Source organism: Magnolia sinica, chromosome 12, assembly GCF_029962835.1.
Source record: "Magnolia sinica isolate HGM2019 chromosome 12, MsV1, whole genome shotgun sequence".
Classification (NCBI taxonomy): Eukaryota; Viridiplantae; Streptophyta; class Magnoliopsida; order Magnoliales; family Magnoliaceae; genus Magnolia; species Magnolia sinica.
Window position 1 is genome coordinate 68,515,731 of NC_080584.1, and position 6,044 is coordinate 68,521,774.

Below are 6,044 nucleotides of genomic sequence, written 5' to 3' on the forward strand. Positions count from 1 at the left end.
ATATGAAACCAAAAATGAGATATATGCAAATCTCAAGTGGACCACATTACAGGAAACAGTGTTGAATGAGTGTCGACCATTAAAAACTTTTTGGTAGCCATAAAAGTTTTGGATCAAGCTGATTTTTTTTCCCTTCATCTGGTCCTGTATGACCAAATCAATAGATTGGATGTCAAATAAATAGTACAGTGGGCCTTAGGAAGACTTTAATGGTGGATATCCAATCACTATTGTTCTCATGTGGTGGACCACCTAAAATTTATATCCCTCTAATTTTTAGTATAAAGCTCTAAAATGATCTTTAAAAATGGATGAACGGAATGGATGAAACACATACATCATGGCAAGGCCCACAGAGCACCGTCCATGCCCCACCCAAAATTGGGCGCGTGCTCAAAACAGAGCCATGCCCAATCTCCCCCCATTTCTCTCACTCGTCGCGTGCCCTCCCTCTGCCCTCTCTCTCTCTCTCTCTCTCTCTCTCTCTCACCCCTGCCCTCTGCCCTCTCTCGCTGCCCTTCCTCTGCCCTCTCTCTCTCTCTCTCTCACCCCTGCCCTCTGCCCTCTCCCCCTGCCCTTCCTCTGCCCTCTCTCTCTCTCTCTTGCCTCAGACATGGCTACCGGACATGGCTGCCAGAGCTTGAGTGGAGGATTTCCACAGGTGACAAACATGGATGATGGCGAGGAGTTCCACATCCGTCATGAGATCGAGCGAAGTTCACTCCAGGTATGACAATGGAATCCCCAATCTGATTCCAGATTGAAATCCCCAATCTGGTAACTGGATTTGGGGTTTGAATTTAAAATCCCTAATTGACTGATTCAACTGGATTTGGGGTTCGAATTCAAAATCCCTAATTAAATGATTCAAATCCAAAAAAAAATAAAATCCGTTAGTTCAACTGGATTATGGGGTAATATGACTGGAATCCCCAATATGGGACTTGGATTCAAAATCCTTAAGTTCTGATTTGGGGATTCAAATCAGAAAACCCTAATTGCTGGATTTGGGATTCGAAATCCCTAATTTCTGATTTGAGATTCAAATCAGAAAACCCTTATTGCTGGATTTGGGATTCGAAATCCCTAATCAGCCTGTATGGGATTCAAAAATCCCTGATTAACGGATTTGAGGATTCCGAATTGAAAATCCCTGATTTTGTGATTTGGGGATTCACATCTGAAAAACTTAATTTCCAGATTTAGAGATTCAAAAATTAGTCTCTCTCTCTCTCTCTCTCTCTCTCTCTGTTTCTAAAATTTGTTGCATTTGCATGCGCCGTCCTTCAATCCCTATGAATGGAAACTCATTTTCATTGACCAGTAAAGTTGCTTTGATAGACCCCAACATGGATGACAAAATGCCCCATAAATCTACCAAATCAGATCTCCATGCTCTGACATCTCTTGTGAAGTTTCATATGAAGTTTTTGTTTTCCTGATTTTCTTTGGGTGCTTTTAACATTAAATGATAGTTCAAATTTTTTGCTTTTTTCTATTTTCTTTTCAAAATTTCTGTTTGGGTGATCTTTTCGTTGCCTTTTCTGAGGTGGGTTTTGTTTTAGAGAGATTTGGGTTTTTCTTTCTTTTCTTTTTTATTTTGTAAATTCTGTGGGTATTATTTTTTATTTTTATTTTTACTGAGGTGGGATTTTGTTCTTGGGTAATTTTAATTTGAAGTGATTTTTTTCTTTTAAAAATCAATTTTAGCATGGATTTATCTTTGGATTCCTTTTCTGAGGTGGGTATTTGTTTTTGGACTATTTTTAACATTAGACTTTGATGGTAGTTTTAGCTGAGAGCTTTGAATTTACTGCTGTTATCAACTGGGGCAACTTTCTTGCGATTTTTTCTAATTTTTTATTATTTCTGTATGAATTGGGAGCTTTGAATTTTACTACTTCTGTAATGGGGAGAGAGAGAGAGAGAGAGAGAGAGAGAGAGAGAGAGAGAGAGAGAGAGAGAGAGAGAGTTTTCTTTCTTTGGGTTTGTGGTGGAAATTGAGAAATTAGTTTGTTTTTTTGTCACTGATTCTTCTGAGGTGTCATTTTTTTTTAAAAAGTTTTTTTCCCGGGTTTAGCTTTGAAATTAAAAGCTTTCAAGTTATTGTTTTTTGAAGTTGGGAGATGCCATTAATTTTTTATTTTTGAATTTTTTTGTTGGGTATTTTTTTTCCCTAAGTTTGGTTTTTGAATTTACTATTTTTCCTCATTTAACAATGTTTTTAATCTTTTTTCAAGATAGATTTTGATGGTTGGATGAGTTGGGAAATCTAAATTCTGTTTTACAGCCATTACTGGTATTGTCTTTTTCATGTAAAGTGAGATTTACTCCTTTTTTGTTGCTTTAAATGAGGTTAGGTTTGTTATTTCCATAGTTTTCTAGATTGCGATGATAGCATCCATCGAAAGCTTCAAAATTTAGTGTTTTCTCAGCATTTCAAGAGTTTATGAGGAGTTTCTTCCTCAAGTAGAAAGTGGTTAGTTCTTGTTTGTTTAGCTGAAAAGCCAAAAATTTGCCTGTTTTTCTCCTTGTTTCATGGGTTACCTGATTAAGAATCGCTGTATTTTTTTTTTTTTTGAAGACACAGGGTGTCCCCACCTCTTTTTTAAAGTGAGACTAATCTCGGCGGATACACGGAATCACCCACAACCACGTGTATCGGGTAAAGCCAAGGAGGGAAATCGAACCCTCAACTATAGGGATCAAACATACAGTGAAGACCATTCGCCCAAACCTCGTTGGGTTGAGAGTCGCTATATTTTTGTGGGCTACTAATAGAAAAGCTGAACTTTTCTATTTTTTTTTTTTCATTAGTCTGAAGCATTTTTGGTATGTTTTCGTCGTGGAGAATTGATAGATTTCTTTGTGGGCTTGGGGTTTCAGTGATCTGCTATTGATGTTAGGATTTGCTTCGATTCAGGACATGGTTGAGTGGGAAGTTATTGGTGTTAATTCCTGTTAATTTTGGGATTTTGATGGCGTCGACGCAGCCTGAAGATGAGAGTAATAAAGGGAGCATGTGGGTCTTGGACCAGAAGCTTGATCAGCCCATGGATGAGGAGGCTGGGAGGCTGAGGAACATGTATAGGGAAAAGGTGAGATGTTTGGTTTTGATTTGTTGAGAAGATTCTTATTCCATCTTTTGTCGAGTCCAGATGATATCAGATTCCATGTTTTGTTATGCAAAGTTTCATATGAAGTTTCTGTTTTCCACATGTCAAACAGGGAAAGAGGCTATTTTAGAGAATGCAAATACCATTATAGCTCATCTTATTGGATTGGTTTCCTACCCACACATGATGGTAATATCTCATCCTCAATCATCTATTTGCTGGCCACCAGTTGAAGGCTCAGGTTATCCTTATGTGGAGGATTTTTGGTTCATGGGCCGCCATCCATATAGTGTTGTCGTTTATATCATTGAACTAAGGGCCCAACTCAACAACCCAAAAAACTAAGAAAATTATATTTCTCTTGGGATAAGGTGTGACTTGACCAAACTTGCCATGTGTCAGATTGGTTTTATGTTTGCATTGTGCTGCTCATTCATTTTGAGGTCCAATTTAGTACACGTGTGCAAGATCTTGACCATTTGTGGGGAGATCCCCTCTGATCATGTGTCATGGCCTGAAAATCAAGACGGTCCAATCTTTAAGTGAGCTGAAAAGGTGTGATTAATGCTCTTTTAGCAATTATCAATTAGTCTTGGTGCTGCCTTTGACTGATGAAAGGTTCAAGTAAGGCTAGAGAAGTTCAATTAAGAGCAATCTCCCATAAGGATTGCAGACACAAATCTGGTCATTAAACCTAGACATCCACATAAGTGCCAACATGGAATGCATGTGTGATCCAGACCATTCATCAAGATCCAAAATTTCATCTGGTAGGCCCAATTGTCAATCTGTCTAGCCTAAGAATCAGGCCAGTTATCTCATATATGAGCCACTGCATGCAAAATAAATGGGCAGTTGAAAAAGAATGGCCAATAGTCCAACATTCGATGCGAATGTTTGGCCCCCCTGACGAGTCTACCACCTTGATTCATACTAAGTTTCAGATCAGTCACAAGTAGCCAAATCCTAGTTGAAATTGTCATCCTTTTCTAGTTAGTTCCATTAGCCAATTCCTTCATCTACATGTTAGTTTTTACAAAAATAACATAATACATTTTGGATTGCATTTGGATGAGCAACTAAATTGAATTGAAAATATTCAGTTTAAAAAGATGAAACAACCAAATCCTGGTTACATTTCCTAGCATTCACTAGTGAGTAACTCACCCTCAAATTTCAACTTAGGAGCTAAAGTCCCAAACCCATACCAGCCATACTATAATTACAAATTGGTAATTTTCACTTTACCAGAATAACTATTGCAATTCAGATCATCCATTCATACATGCATGGTTGAATAATTTTCTACATGGTCTGTCCTTTAGATGCTCAAATTGCAACTCTCTATCTTCAATTCTTGCAATCCATTTCAAATGGAACATCCATTCATACATTCACTTCAGCAATTTGTCTAATAAAAAATGATGGCCAAGAGACGTGTTCTTTCCAAATTGGAATTCCAATGCATGCGACGTGAAGCTAGCTTAGAAAATTGAGTACAATTTGGTCATTTCTCTAGTTTCCATCTAGGTTGCTGAGTTGTACATCCAAACACATCCTAGGTTTCTTTTATTCATGCCCATGTTATGTATGATCATCTTTGTGTATTGGGAGTTCCATTCCACTTTAGTGATTTTTGGTTTCTGATTGTTTATGTTATAATATATTTCTTTCTATTTAATAGCAATTTCAGTAGAACCCATTTCTTCCTTAATTGCTAAGTGCACATTTGGGACTGATCTGGTTTCCGTTATTGCAGGTTGTTGTAGGTGCCACTTTAGGGGGAGTTAACAAGATAAGTTTATATTTTCCTTTTTGCTAGCATTTGAGTGTCTAATTACCTACTTGCCTTCTTTTCTTTTCTTTTTTCTTTCTTTCTTTTAATTGTAATTCTCTTTGACCATTTTAGATCAATAAGGGACATCCTCATATTCAAGGAACGGTTTCAACATGACAATGATGGTAAGCTTAACTCTAAATATCACCTTTATAATCAGAATTTGTGCTCTTTATTGTCTGCTTTTAAACTATAATTTATATAATATATATATATATATATATATATATATATATATATATATATATACACATACATATATAATTAACATCTTTGATCTCGGAATATGATCTATGAAGTATCATATGAACGCAATCCCCATCAAAATTTGCACCTAGGAGAGTGCAAATAAGAGGATTGATCTTAACAGTATGGTCATCATGCACATAGACAAAAAATGCTTGCAATGAATGTTTATGAGTACTAGGCGGCCTATTAATGAAAATAATATCTCCGTCCATAATATGTCTGTTTATGATTTAACCAACTTTCAAATATGTATGTCCTTTTGAACCTTCCCTAATTGCATAAGTGGCTGAACCATCTCTATATGTTACACATAATTTGTCATCCACTAGTTTATGTAAATGATCCATGTTGTATGCGGTGACCTTCTCCTCAAATGCAATCTTTTTAGCAATTTCTAATGGTAAACCGATTTCATGAATCCCTTTATATGCATCCCCAATAATCACACTACGAGAAGAGAACCCTGATCCCTTCCTGATAAACAATGTCCGCATCTTTTCAAGCCATGCCTTTGTAGAAGAATCATCAACCTCTTTAACAGCCCCATACTTCCTAGTAATGTCATGGGGTGCATTGTAGGATGATAAATGAAAATAAGCAAGCATTTAATGCAGGGAACTTCTCTAGAAATGTTATTCTGATAACTAACCTGATGAGAGTAATTTGCGGTTCAGTTCCGAGACCAATCTCTCTATCATATTCAAAGAAATCCACATTTTTCTTCATGTTTCTTACATGGTTCTCTGTCCCATTTTTGTTTGACTTGAAAGTAAAGGTGATGCATCTTCTTATTTATTCAATCATAGAATGCAGGATGTTGCTGTTAAGGTTCTTACAGATCA

General features: G+C 36.8%; 1 long non-coding RNA gene across 1 annotated transcript; it reads left to right on the top strand.

The window, feature by feature from the left end:
* The first annotated feature begins 353 nt into the window (after positions 1 to 353).
* LOC131220614 (uncharacterized) lies at positions 354 to 3,122 on the top strand. The gene is made up of 3 exons (XR_009158726.1): positions 354 to 727; positions 2,436 to 2,479; positions 2,924 to 3,122. It is a non-coding gene; the product is annotated as an uncharacterized LOC131220614 (long non-coding RNA).
* Positions 3,123 to 6,044: the final 2,922 nt, after the last annotated feature.